Source organism: Macrobrachium rosenbergii, chromosome 21 (genome assembly GCF_040412425.1).
Source record: "Macrobrachium rosenbergii isolate ZJJX-2024 chromosome 21, ASM4041242v1, whole genome shotgun sequence".
NCBI lineage: Eukaryota > Metazoa > Arthropoda > Malacostraca > Decapoda > Palaemonidae > Macrobrachium > Macrobrachium rosenbergii.
The window spans coordinates 42,032,126-42,047,656 of NC_089761.1; positions in this window are offsets into that span (position 1 = coordinate 42,032,126).

The following is a 15,531-nucleotide window of genomic DNA, read 5'->3' on the forward strand; positions in this document are numbered from 1 at the left end:
GAAGAAGAAGAAGAAGAAGAAGAGGAGGAGGAGGAGGAGGAGGAGGAGGAGGAAGCGATAAGGGGAGACAAGGAGCACAAGATTTGGAGCGGAACGACCTCCTCCCAGGGGAGGCGTTAGAGAGCTCCCGGGCGAAATCAACCGGCGCAGCCTCAGTCTCCAAACAATCTCTTTAGACCTTTCGGATGGGATTATGTATATACACTCACAACTGATGATGCGGCTTGCTGTTTATTCGCTTTATTCCCCTCCCCCTGATCCCCTGATCCCCTCACCCCCATCCCTCATCCCTACCTTATCTTTCCAACTTCGAAACCACTGATAGCCTCGTCATTGTCCCCCGAATACTTTATTCAACTTCGTCTTCTGGGTCATGTTCCTCCTCCAGATTTTCTTATACACTTGAGTTTATTCTTTTCATTTCATCTTTCCCCTTTAACCCTTTTCCAGCTTCGTCGTTGTGAACGTTTTGCAATTCTTATTTACCCATCTATTTCTTGGATTACTTTTCTCTTTTCATTAAAATTTTCTTGAACTTCGTTTCTTATTTCTCTCCAGCTATATCCCTTCACATTTTGTACTACAAATGGCAATTCTTTCTGGTTAAACTTTGTTTCATAGATAATCCTTCCTTTTTGTTTACCACTCGTTTGCTTGTACATTTACATATTTTTCTTTTATTGATTTCCTTCGTACAAAAATTTCATCTATTTAATGTCGACGCTAACAGGACAGATTCCCTGTGCCCTTATCTAGCCCAAACCCGAAGTAAAGACTAATGCCTGATGCTCAAAAAACCTCCTAAAATATCAAAATATACTCCGGAGAGATCGACACTGTATATTAAGAATATTTCTCAATACAGAAATCAATATAAGTAAATTGATAATGTTCTCGAAGCCCGCCAAATCTAAAATATGTCTTTGGGATTCAGCAATGAAATAACTGCATCATCTGTTATTGAAAAAGAAAGGTTACAACAAACCAAAGGAGGCGAGAGTCGGAAAGCCAAATGTCGTATCTGAGGTCAGGAGCTCTCAAGGTTAGCGAATTTATGGCTTCTGCAAAAGGAAATTTCGGTCGACTCAACCCACTTCTTCCGTTCTATACTTTTATGTGCTCGGCAAGTCGCTGACGTGTAGACGATTCGCTGTCGTCAGGATAAAATCCAACTAACATAACCTACTTTAGTGAATAGTAATCTAATATTAATTTTTTTTTTATACAAGTCATTATCTTCCAACTTCAGGATTTTGTTTCTATTGTGGTTAAGATTGCTGGGGGTAATCACATATGAATGAAAAGGCATCACTGCTTTTGGAATTACATCCCGTCGGTACGTCCTAATTTAGCAATATTTTATTTTTGTCTCCTGTACTTGAAATTTTCTTCCATACTACAACCCTTCACTCAGTCTTAATTTTTTTGTGTTTAATGGGTCTTTCAGGTACGACATTTTCGTAAAATGGTTACGCCGTTATGAGAATGGATTCGCCAAAATTCTGAGCATTTTACTTCCGTCTTCAGAAAAAGTAATTTTCTTTCAGCATTGCCCGTTTTTCCGTTTCGCTTTTGCGAGTTTGCTAAGAAAGTTCTGCAGTGCTGTACCGCTGTCATGAGAAAGAAATCCTTTTAGCACATCCTAATGCAGTGAATTTTATCTCAGCTTTTTCCTACACGGGTAATTTTCACACCTAAAGCCTCTTCTTTTGTAAACTATTTTTGCAAATACGTCACGAGACTGGAATTAGAACGTAATCCTTTCGACGCATCTTAATTTAGCACGATTTTCCTTTTTTTTTTTTCAAACGTACGGCGCTGTTACCCCAGCCTTTACAAATTCCAATCCTGAAGCAAGTGTCGATGTTGACGTCACATCCTGAAACAGCAACCCCAACCCCCCTTCCCAAACCTCCACCCCTCCTCCTCCAGTTTTTTATTTTTTTTTTTATTTTTTGGTGGCAGACATCTCTCTTTAACTCGCGTCTCTCACTCTGAAAAACAGCCGCCAGTGAAGTAAAATACAACACTTGAACAACGCATCTTTAATTCGGCCATCTTTACGATACAACATTCGAATGTTTATTCCAGCCTGAATTCGGGTCGCCTAAACATCTGCAACGTTATTTATTTCATGAAATTGTAATGATACAGAACTGGCGTACAGGAATGCTTTCGTGAAATGATAATATTCCAAGGATTTGTGAGATATCTGATGAATACGAAAATATTCACCATAATTCCGTCAGATTTTTATACCACACGAAATCCTTGAGTCATTTAGATGAACAAAATGTCACAAAAAATTATATTCAATTGTTTTCTAAAAAAAAAATGGCTGCATAATTTTAAAGTATTTTCAAGATATAAAAAGGTACAAATTTTAGAACAACTGCGTTTCTGAGATCGCAAACTTCCGACAAGGCTGAGTAATCCACTTCCCAAAAGGTTCTTTCTTCCACAAAGTTGCATTCCTATCTCTCCCCAAATCTAATCCTTCGTTGCCAATCCCGAGGTCCACCTTTGGTACAATTTTCGTTAAAATTTTGAGTAAATCTTCAAAAACCGATACATAAACAATATGAAACAAAAGTATAACCTCCTTGACTGAAGTAATAAGGGCTGCACTAAACAATGATCGAAGTCACAGCGTTCTCATGTGAAACTGCAAATGCGACATTATGAAAAATCTCTACGTATAGAATTACAGCTTTATGAGATATTGTTTTATAAATACCGAGACATTTGAGAAAAGTCCTCACTTCACTTTATGAAATCCTCGTCTTAATTGGTAGAATAAAAATCTTAACGAAATAACGTACATATGTTACCAGAGAGGAATCCCTTGATTTAATATTTAAATGTACTTCTGTTATATTTTAAGATTACAAATATTTAACAGAAACAGTCCCATGTATTGAGTATATAGCGTCCTCTAGACAATAATAAATTTGACTGTGTAACACACAGAACGGTTAATTCCTAACTGATTCTTTCTACATTTTTCTGTATTTAATAAACCATTGAAGTCAGAACTCTATTGCCTTTAACACTTTTCTAGAAACGTTACTTTTCATCGGTTCATCTTCTTCAGGAGTTCAGAAACCTATGACTTTTAATGTTCCTCGAACATAACCTGAAGACACTGGAAATCCCTCTCCCCTTTAATGTCCTCAGAGATCTACAATCACCTTTCGCGCCACTCTGTAGCCGTGCCGACGGCTTTCAACTATTATTTCCAAGATCTCATGAACTTAATTGACATTTTTCTCTATCAGACTCACTCTTACTTTATTTTCGCCTTTCGTGTTTAATTGAGACTCGCTGCCACTTGCTTCTGATTGTTACGGTTTGTTGCTCGTTTCAGCCTACCCTATCTATCATTTACCTGTCAGACTTAAGCATGGTAATTCATTCTTCTTTTGCTATTATCATAAGGAACTTGAGAAGATGCAACATTATTGTCTAAGAGCAATTGCATCAAACCTTCACCTAGGCCTCGGGACCAACACGAGTATATAATTATCGATGGCGAAATTCACCTGTAAGACTTAAGCTTTATTTCGCAATAGCCTTAAAACTTGAAAAGATCCGTCAAGACTTCACCCGTGCAAATCTCCCAGCTCCTTCCAGCCTTAAGGACGGCTGAGTTCATCATCTAGGTCAGAGGATGCGGAAAACTTTAGCCATAACAAACGACAGAAGTTGATTAAATTTAAAAAAAAAAAAAAAATTGGATTGGACCGAACAGACAGGCATAAAGGTCCCTGACCTACATAGAAATTTCTCAAGGAACGAAACCCCCTTTTGCTGAATTTAATATCAGATGAACGCGGACAATTTATGTGATGGGTTAATACGTACAAACAGAGAGAGAGAGAGAGAGAGAGAGAGAGAGAGAGAGAGAGAGAGAGACATACTTTTACTCAATAACTATCTTGCCGTTGCAGCACTTAGTGTAATGCGTTATTACGTAATGACGGCAGCAGCTCCTTTAAAAAAAAAAAAAAAAAAAAACTCCCCCAGAGAACAAGTGTTCATAAGTCAAGACTCTCCTCGGAGTAAATAAGCATCCACCTAACAACCATTGATTTGGGACCTGACGAAGACCAAAGAGGGGAAACAAAAACACACAAATAAATCGCTTTTAATTTCCGCTTTGAAGAAGCGTCGCTGATGGTGCCCTTGGGACATCTTTCCTGAAGGAGCAGCAGGAGGAGGAGGAGGAGGAGGAGGAGTGAGGAGGAGGAGAAGGAGGAGGAGGAGGATGAAAGGTTGGAGAGGATGGAAGAGTAGGAGTAAATGGTGGAAGAGAGAGTGAAGAGGGAACTGTGAAGAGAAAACGAGGTGTCACTAGTGGTAGGAGAGGGATTAGGAAGAATAGGAATGGTAAGAAATGAAAGGGAGGTGAATACGTGCATGGTAATAAAAGACTGAATAAAGAGGAAGATTCAATGCGTCAAGGACAGGGAAGGATACGCAGAGCAACTAAAAGAAAGATGACAAACACAAAATAGAATAAAATATATATACCAAAAAAAAAACAGAAATGGCACTTAAAATTGGATCTTCAGGAAAGAGTTAAAAGTTAAAAACAAGTAAACAAAATGAGAGAGAGAGAGAGAGAGAGAGAGAGAGAGAGAGAGAGAGAGAGAGAATCATATATCATCTTTTTCGATGAGGAAAGAAAAACAAGTCACTGAATCTTCATAAGCTCTCTAGGAATTGTGTTCCATTTTCCAAACGATGCAGTTGGATATCCGCTCAGTGACAGGGTTTATTGCCTACTCTCTCTCTCTCTCTCTCTCTCTCTCTCTCTCTCTCTCTCTCTCTCTCTCTCTCTCTCTCTCTCTCTCTCTCTCTCGTTCCCTTTTTAGGATGACATCAGTTTAGTGAAAGATTTTAGGATCTTATTAACTATACTTCATAATATACAAAATAAACAATATTTTGAGAGAGAGAGAGAGAGAGAGGGTTGTACTAAAATATTTCGGAAGCTAGAGGAGAGAGAAGTAGGAGGGAGGGTGAGAGAGAATTTTCCTTTTTCGAGCGCCCTATTACAATAACACAATAATAACAACTGAATATAAAAAAAAGTTAAGACAACATGATCTGTGCATCAACATAGTTTACTCGATTGAAGGTGTATAGTGAGGTTAAAAATTTACCTCATTCAAAATTCGTGCATTTAAGAACAATGGTCAGAGAAAAACGGAATTAAGTTAAGATATAACAGACATACAAATTATATATATATATATATATATATATATATATATATATATATATATATATATATATATATATATATATATGTGTGTGTGTAAAAGATGAGAATAATAATTATAGGGACGTGGCATAACTTTTATATGCACAGGAAAGTTAAGGTAGGATTCTGACTGAGGAAATAAGACGAATGGCAGAATGATTGATATAGTTATGTGTCAATTTACAACAGGGGGGACCACAATTTTGTTTTGACGAATTTGTGGGAGAATTTTGAAAGTAAAGGGAAAGAGGTGTTTGGCAAATCCCACATGGACCTAAGAAAAGTTTTTGAAAGAATTAATAGAGGCAATGTGGAAGGTACTCAGGATGTGTGGTACTGACAAAGTTTTTGGGAGCGAATGAAGGTTTCTGTGACTGAAGTGAAGCATGTGATAGATTTGTGCCGGGGTGGGAGTGAGTGACAGGTTTGGTGTAAAAATGGGGCTGATATAAGAATGTACTTTGTCAGCTGATGAAGGTACAAAGATGTGGCATTAGAAAATAGATCGTTAATACATGCATATTAACATTGGGGATAGTATAGATAAACTGCAGAAGCCAGTCGGAAAGGTGTCACAATTTGGCATGAGACTTGAATTGTCTCTGGAAGCCGAGGTAGAAATGTTTTAAGGCACTGTTGAACCAAATCTCCTTTGTGGAAGTAAAGTGTTCATGCTGAATGTGAATGAAAGGGAACAAAACTTGAAGCTGTCGAGAAGAATTGTTTGGGTAGCATGTGCAGAGTAAGAAGAATTTATAGAACAAGATTTATGACGATGAATAAAAGTGGTGAAAAGGGTAACATATGTGGAAAAATAGATTAGAGTATTTCAAGATGGTTTGGTCATACAAAAATAATGGAGAATGACAAGTTGATGAAAATCCAGTCATAGGAGGAGGAGGAGGAGGAGGAGGAGGAGAGAAAACCTAGACGTGGTTGGACAGATTATGTGAACGAGGTATTGGGGAGGAAAGGGCCCTAATATCTATGAAGTGCGAGAATGGATTCAAGAAAGTGGTGAACGGCGCGGTGTAGGTAGGGGGATTCGATGTGCTGCTGATAATACTTCTATGTAGGAGTATGAAGGTCAATGTTGTGTAATTTTTACTGCACAAGGGGTTCAACCACGTTTCAGCAGCGAAAATATGAATGCAGCAGTGACACGTGCTATTTTTTCTCTGGAGCCACTCTTGTTAGAGAAAAGTGCTTAAACTATATGCACACAATATGTATATAAGATTCGAACTAAAAAAAAAAAACCTATAAATAAAGCAAGACCTTAATCAGAAAAATACAAAACCCTCAAACGACCAATATGAAATAAAAAGACATAAAACCCAAGTGGAAAAAGACAGGGAAAAAAAAAGCAGCCCACCCAATCAATTTTCCTCCCCTGCCAATAAAAAACCTCATAATTTCGAAAACACAGGACAGTCACAACTTATGAAAAATCGGGAGAATCTCCTTCCAGTCGAGGGACACAATGACTACAATGAGAGAGAGAGAGAGAGAGAGAGAGAGAGAGAGAGAGAGAGAGAGAGAGAGAGAGAGAGAGAGAGAACAAATTGAAAGGATTATGAGTTCCCAATATCGTCGACAAAACAAGGGGAAGTTGTCCACTGACGCAAAAAATGGATCGATTCCTTAAATTGGGGCAAAAAGGTATGAATTTATTATGGTTAGGGAAAAAATGAAACGACTGGATATACGAAGATGAAGAAGAGAAAATATAAAACACAAGTGGAAATTACACAGTTAAGAGGAAAATGAATCGGTGTAAAGTGTGAAAAGGCAAATTCCATGAACAATCACCGAAAATCGTACACCGGAAACATCGCTAAAACTATGACAGTCCTGAATTTTACAAATATACGCTAAGAGAGGTAGTGGAATATACTGATCAACTGGTTTATCTAATACTACAGACTGAGATCACAATTACAAGTCACAGCTGTCAAAAAATATAGAATATGAAACTCAATAGAAACCTAAAACATCTCGCATTTAAGAATAATGAAATTCACCGTAAAATTTCAACGCGATTAACGCGAGAGGTAGAGAGGAGTGGGTTTCAATATGTACTCATTAGTGAAATGATAATAGCTTGTAAATGATATTATCTCCACCACCGGTATTGTTAACAGTATTATCATTACCATTACTATTATTACTTCTCAAAAAAAAAGACATATTCACATGGAAAAAGCTTCGACAATACGGAATGTTTATAAAAAAAAGTAAAGTAATAAAAATAAATTAATTACATATACAAACACCAAAAATAGTTGAGTAATGAAAAAAGGATTTAAGATGATGATACAATGCGCAAGAGATTCAGTTATAGCTTGTCAAGATAATCTTTCCGATTCCTTTACAGGTTAAACGGGTACATTAACCTCTCATGCATTACTCAACAGCCGCCTACCCGCTTTAAAATACCTAACTCATCTACGGCCATCAAAACAGCTGTTTTCATTATCATTATTCTAACTTACTACATCATCCTCATTAATAATACTATTTTAGTGTACCCATACCGTCAACAATATGGTTATGTATGAGAGAGGCAGGGTGGTAACCTACAAGAAGAAAATTCACATTTAGACTTCAGGCACGAAGGCACCTTCCTTCCGAATACAGAATTTTCCAGAAAGGCCGGCGGGGAGAGGTTGGACCTTTGCAGGCTTAATTGTAGACTATCGTCCTAACCTGACGTTGCATTCCGTCCTGAAGCTGAGACAAAACTGTTGTCACTCTGTGTGGAAAATTAATTTAATTTCCACAGTATTTTCTGTTTTTCCCTTCCTTTTGCTTTGTCCGTTTTCGATGGCACGTAGGAACATTATCACAACGCACTGTTGACACTGTTGAGCACGCGGGCATTTGCACGAAGGGGATTCAGGTGGTCTCAGAGGTTTTTACAGATAAGACAGAAGTACGTTAGTTGGTAATCGCAAAATCGCCATTGCTTTTTAGTATTTCAACCACCTAAACGTTCACAGGTCTGACATCGCCGTCTCATGGCGCCTGAGGGCTTCTCCCCGGTGTTAAAGGTGTTCTGTCTTTTCAGAGGTGCAGGCATCACTATGAGGGTCAAGGCTATCACAGCCGTCATGTAGTACACCGGATCCAAGGGTTGACGTCATAGCATCGTCATTTCCTTTTAGCTGGTTGTCTTAAGTCCAGAGGTCCAAAACAGGCCTGTTATTGCCTTTTAACGCCTTATCACACCTACAGGCCATTAAGCAAAGGCTTTGTATTAGCAGATGGCTGGCTGAATTTTAACCAACCAAGCAAACGTTTTAATTGTATGCAGCCCCCTTTTGTACCATCCGTATTGCTTTGAAATTGTCATACCTTATTCTGCCATAATCTCACTTCCAAGTTCATGTTCCAGATACAATTCTGTGTGCATATGTGGTTACAGATTACCCCTCCCTCCAAGTCTTCCACCCTACAACAATGTCTGTTGTTTCAGACTGTGCCTGTGCATATTTATCACAACAGTCTAGGTGTTTTATAAGCCAGTGGCACTCCGCTTGGCTGTGAGGTTCAATTAAATCTATACACAATCGTCCTACTCCTAAGCTGGTGGTGGCAAGAGAAATTACACAGAGGGAAAATAAATAAATATATGATGCCCAGTGCTATTTATATATCAGGATTATAGTTTGAAATAACTGCAGAGGCATATGGTGAGAAATGGGGACTACAGAATGTCTATAATCGTTAAATTTGGTATGAAACCTTTTTCAAAGCGCTTTTAATGCTTGCAAAACGTGACTCTACAGATTTACATATCTCAAGCAGAGTAAACCACCTTAAAAATGAAAAACTATTTCATAAATCAATCTATCCATTCTTCCTAAATATTGTGGGTGGGGGGGGATCACAATTTCATCCAATATTTCAGTTCTCGCAATGGAAGTTATGGCACCTTTGAGGACCTCTCCCCTACCCAACACCGGATATAACGGAAAGGTTGAACACAGAGCAATGCCCGTATTTGCCCCAGTCATGAAGCAAGGCGGGTAAGATTCACAGTAATAATAAGAGGAAAATCTCAGGCCTTTACCACTTCCACCAGATTCTTGCTTAACCAGTTATCAGGTCATCTACCCTTCTCCCACTCACTGATTCACAGAGCATTTTCCTTTGGCGAAATAAATAATCTTCATCTAAAAGTAATAATACTAACGAAGCTGCCCTTTTATGTCGTGACTCAAGCTTCCTTGACAATGCAAAAGCAAGAAAAACTACGTATCTCCGTCTAAAATTTCTTTCTGAATGGGATAAACAACAATTTTTACTGACAAAAAGGCCAAGGTAAGTCAGATTAAAACTGCACTCACATTATATATATATATATATATATATATATATATATATATATATATATATATATACATATATACATATACATAAAATGTCTGAAGAATATTCAGTAGGATTATTTGCTTCTAACGTTTTGTTCTGCTACACCAAAACATTTTCAAGGTCTGTCCCAGCAAGGTTACAATGAACAAATATTCATAAAATGATACCTAAAATGATTCTTTCTTAAAATGTAGAAGTGAACACCGCAAGGCAAAAGTAGAAGCACTAATTAGGAAAACGCTAAGATATAACCAGAGCAAACTAAGCATATTTCACAACCCCAAATCCCCGTACATAAAATATTTTGATGTACTCTCTCTCTCTCTCTCTCTCTCTCTCTCTCTCTCTCTCTCTCTCTATATATATATATATATATATATATATATATATATATATATATATACATGCATACATACATATATTTATATATACATACATATAAATATAAATATTATATATATATATATATAAATATAAATGTAATAAATACATATATATATACACACACACACACACATACACACATATATATATATATATATATATATATATATATATATATATATATATATATATATATATATATATATATATATATACACATATATAGATAGACAGACAGTTAAATAGCCAAATGCTCTTTTCCCCTTTAGAAACAGAGACCGCGCCATAAAGGCAAAGCCTTCTGATTCTCAGCAAATCTCTAGCGATGATGTTGCTAGCTTCATGCCACTTCCTTAACCACTGCTGACAACGGCACAGCTGGCTTCACGAATTTCCGTGTACATCATGGCAACTCTACAATGGTGTTACGCAACACTCTTACTTAACATTCATTTGTGTTTGCTGAACGTGCAGTTTGTTACGTGTTTGCGTGCTAAGCTACTGTTTCGGAGGTGGAGCTTCCAACAGCTCTTGGTTTGTTCAGCAGGAGGAAATTATTTCTCTGAGTTGTCGTTGTCTCTTTAGCTTCCCGTGATGCATTCCGCAATTCCTATAGCAGTTTACGGCTAGGCCAACTGGTGGGCGCCCGAACAGGATCGAATTGCAGATCTCGCCAATACGAGGTCAGTGCTCTTGATGGTTTTGTTCATGAACTGTTACAAGTGATAGTAGAGACTTTCTAAAGGTACACACACACACACACATTACATATATAGTGTGTGTATACATGTATGTGTTATATACAGTACATATATGTATATATTCATAAATACACACACATTATATATATATATATATATATATATATATACATACATATATATATATATATATATATATATATATATATATATATATATATATATATATATATATATATATATATATATATATATATATTCCTAACATAAAGCAGCAGATATATACTCAGAGATCGTGTTGAATTAAAGTGCTGTGGAATTCCAAAAAGGGAAGGGAAGATTAAAATTTAAGTTAAATTTGTTCTCCCACAATCCTCCCTCGTTTTACGATATCCCTAGTTTATATACATTTATATACATCGGAAACAAAGCAACTTCCCTGATAACAGAGTAACCCGCAAAACCTATTCTATGCCTTACATACTCGCCATATGCTCCTGACCCTTTCTCTAATACCATAATCAAGTATGAGGTTACAGAGTTACTGTACATATTTCTTTCTGAAGGCCTAAAAGTAAAAAAAAAAAAAAAAAAAAAAAAAAAAATCGAGGGCAGAGTTAAGAAACTGTCATCACAACTGGATCAGGATGGGACAACGAAGGTTCCTAAGGCTCCTTGTGTTACCGCAACATCGCTGTCTCCCCGCCGCACCCAAAACTCCGCAAGATTAAAAAAAAAAAAAAAAAAAAAAAAGACTTGTCAAAGATGAAACATTCGATCACGAGATTCTTAGACGTCTAGCATTATTATTATTATTATTATTATTATTATTATTATTCACTGAACTTGAAAAAATACGAGGGCAGTTATCAGTTGTCTTTGACACTACAACGAAATTAAGACCAGAACCCCGTAAAATAATCCAGCTTCAGAGTCAGAGGTTAGTGGCCCTTAGGCAAGGGCAATGGATAATCAAACCAACAAACTTTATGCTGAAGCTTGAGCAGTAGACCTGAGACTGGGCCAAATCAACAGATCCGAACTTAGATAAAGATCAGCGAAATTTGGGATGGACCGTTGGGTCAGGAAAACCGTAAGGTAGATCAATCAATGGACTTTTAACCAAGGTCAGTAGACGTTATGTTTAAAGTTAAACGAACCGTTATTCTGTGAAAACAGGTTTTCGGATTACTGGTGGTGACATCAGCGATAACTCCCCTACCTACCTACCTACCTACCTACCTAATCACCTCCCCCATCCACCCACCCCGCCCCCCCACCCCCGGCCAAAAAGAAACTTCCACGCTCGAACCCAACTTCAGATTTCTCGGGCTAATCTCCGCGCTAATTCTCTCGTTAATTCTCATTTTCAGCGCGAAGATCAACATCCTAACAGTTCTTCAAAAGTTTGAGGGTATTCTTAGATTGTTTATGAAGCTGGCACTGCCGCCAAATGCGTACGGACTCGCGCGCGCACAGACGGGCTCGCGAACAAACGCAGGCACGCACCCTCAGCAGCAGCAGCAGCAGCAGTACAGGTGAGAGAGAGGTAAAGGCATTCGGGCTATTCACTCTTTTCTCCTCTCTCTCTCTCTCTCTGCTGTCACATCCTTCCCCCTCCTATCCACCGCCTCATGTACTCCCCCCTTCCCCACCACCCTTCCTCTCCTCCTCCTCCACTCCCCACCCTTCCATGTTCATCCCCAAGGCAACATGTCTCCCTCTCCCTTCTGTGACAGCCCCCTTCCCCCCACCTCGACAACACTCACCTACCTACCTACCCACTCATCCCCACTACCTACCTACCTACCCACTCATCCCCACTACCTTCAAATCCCCTCCACTTCGCCGCTTTCCCCATTCATACCTAAAGGCACCGTGACACCTCTTCCTCACCTTAGCTCCAGCCCCCATCATTGGACACCTCCCCACGCCCCTTGCATTCCCACCCATTCTCATTACCCCCTCCTCCCTTCCACACTCCCCACCCACCTCCATTCATCCCCAGAGCTATTCCCCTCCCCTCCTCGATAGACTGTCGCACGGCGGTGAGGAATGGGTTCCGCTTACGTATGTCAAAACTCTACCGCGTTTATTTCCATCACGGTACTGACGTCGGGCGATGTGCAGAATGTGAAAGCGATGTGTTTCGCCGTGTGCAAAATGTGAAACTGCTGTGTTTCCTTTCAGGCGACAGGTAACTCCAACAGTATGCCACCTGCGTTTTGCCATTTCTTGTCGGAGAGACGAAGGGATGTCTGTTAGCACATTTGGGACACCGATTGTCATCCTATATTTAGTTTTTCTATCAATGAAGATATTTTTTTTAAATGATTACTTAATAATAAATAATGTGCAATTATGGTCGACGACGAAAACGCTTCGTTTTTCGTGCAAAATTGTCGTAAGCTTTCAGGAAATGGCTTGGCATTATATTCTTGTAACCTCTTGAGAGAGAGAGAGAGAGAGAGAGAGAGAGAGAGAGAGAGAGAGAGAGAGAGATAAAGAGAAATGTTTTATATATATATATATATATATATATATATATATATATAATATATATATATAAATATATATATATATATATATATATATATATATATATATATATAAATATATATATATATATTTATATATATATATATATATATATATATATAATATATATAAATATATATATATATATATATATATATATATATAATATATATATAATATATATATAAATATAGATATATATATATATATATATATATATATATATATATATATATTATACATACATATATATTCTGAAAATACTCCAGAGTTCATCAGGTGAAACATAAGTTGAGAGAGAGAGAGAGAGAGAGAGAGAGAGAGAGAGAGAGAGAGAGAGAGACTTCCTGCCAAAACGTCTAGACCCAGAGCAGTGACACCATGAGACGCGCGCGCGCATATGAAGAACAGTGATATTGTCCAATGAAGAACTAGACACTGCAGTAATTAGCTGAACGTGGGTGCATTGGCTTCATGCCCTCAGCTTGATACATTCTCTCTCTCTCTCTCTCTCTCTCTCTCTCTCTCTCTCTCTCTCTCTCTCTCTCTCACCTGCTTTCTCGTTTCTTTCCGTTATTACTACACTTCGTTTAGTGTTTTCACTGAAAATAAAAAAAAAAAAATTTGACTCAGAATTAGTGAAAATGTTAACACAAATCCTGCTATTGGATGTGTAAGACAGGGCTTGATTGCTATAATTATTTTTATATATTATTATTATTATTATTATTATTATTATTATTATTATTATTATTATTATCTTTAAATATATCTGTACTGATTTATCTTTAAATATATGTACACATACATAACTGTGGATTTGCTTCTCCATTATTATTATTATTATTATTATTATTATTATTACTCAAAACTCCGACAAAGTCCAGTGACACTAAGCAGGCTGCCACTGTAGAAAAAAAAAGTTAAGTATACCTTAGTTTAAGCAGACCACTGAGCTGATTAACAGCTCTCCTAGGGCTGGCCCGAAGGATTAGACTTATTTTACGTGGCTAAGAACCAACTGGTTACCTAGCAACGGGACCTACAGCTTATTGTGGAATCCGAACCACATTATACCGAGAAATGAATTTCTGTCACCAGCGCTAGCCGAGGACGATATCGACCCGTCCAATGAGCCGAACTTTCCACTGTAGAAAATGTCCACATGGTGGAAAAGTATAAAAACAGAAAAGAAAACGGAAGCACAGTAAAAACAATGATAAAGGCAGAACCTAAAAATAACCTTCAGTATTCGAATTACAATTTTACCTTCTTTGGTTGCATCCACAGTACAGTCAAACATGTCAGAAACACGTCGGTAACTTATCGCATACACATCACAAACAGGTTGAAAACAATTCAGTAACCGTAAGAGGAGAACAAGCCTCTGGTAAATGCTGGTTAATCGAATGACACAATGGTTAGAACTCCTAATGAGTCGCTCTGACTTGTATCCAACCTTTGTGTGACGTGTGTGCAATAAGTTGTCAACATGTTTGACATTTTTATTAAACACGATTGAGTGCAGAGTGGATGCAGCCTTACAGTCTCAGGTTGTCTACTCATACGACAACCAACCACTAATTAGGTAATTTTAAATTATTGGTGTTCAGAATGGAATGGAATATACAGTTCAGGCCAAAGGCCAAGCACTGGGACCTATGAGGTCATTCAGCGCTGGAAAGGAAACTGACAGTAGGTAGGTTTGAAAGGTGTAACAGGAGGAAAACCTCTCAGTTGCACTAAGAAATAATTGTTAGGAGAGGGTGAACAGTAAAATGGAAGAAAGAGAATATGAATGGAGGTACAGTAAAAGGAATGAAAGGAGTTGCAGTGTCGGTGTTCGGGATACCTTAATAATTAGTAAGACAGCTTTTAACGGCTCGTTCAAAAGGCAGTTCCATCCCCTGAATTGCTGGCATTCAGATTTTCTTGATGCATCGTCGTACGGTTCCATAGGATTCTATATTCCAAATTTATGCATGATGCTTGAGATTATTTCAGAAGGTTAATTCATAATAAAATAAATTACAAAAATCCTTTTTCATATCTGTTTACACTAATTAGGTATTATAATCATAACGTGTACAGGAAACAATTGACTTTTCAGTTGTCAATAACCCGAGCAGTGTGACGCCAAATGATTCGGAATGAAACAATCAAGCTTGAAACTATTTCAGAAGCTTAATTCATGAGAAAATAAATTATATGAATCATTTTTAATATCTGTTTAGACTATCTAAGTCTCATAATCATAAAGTG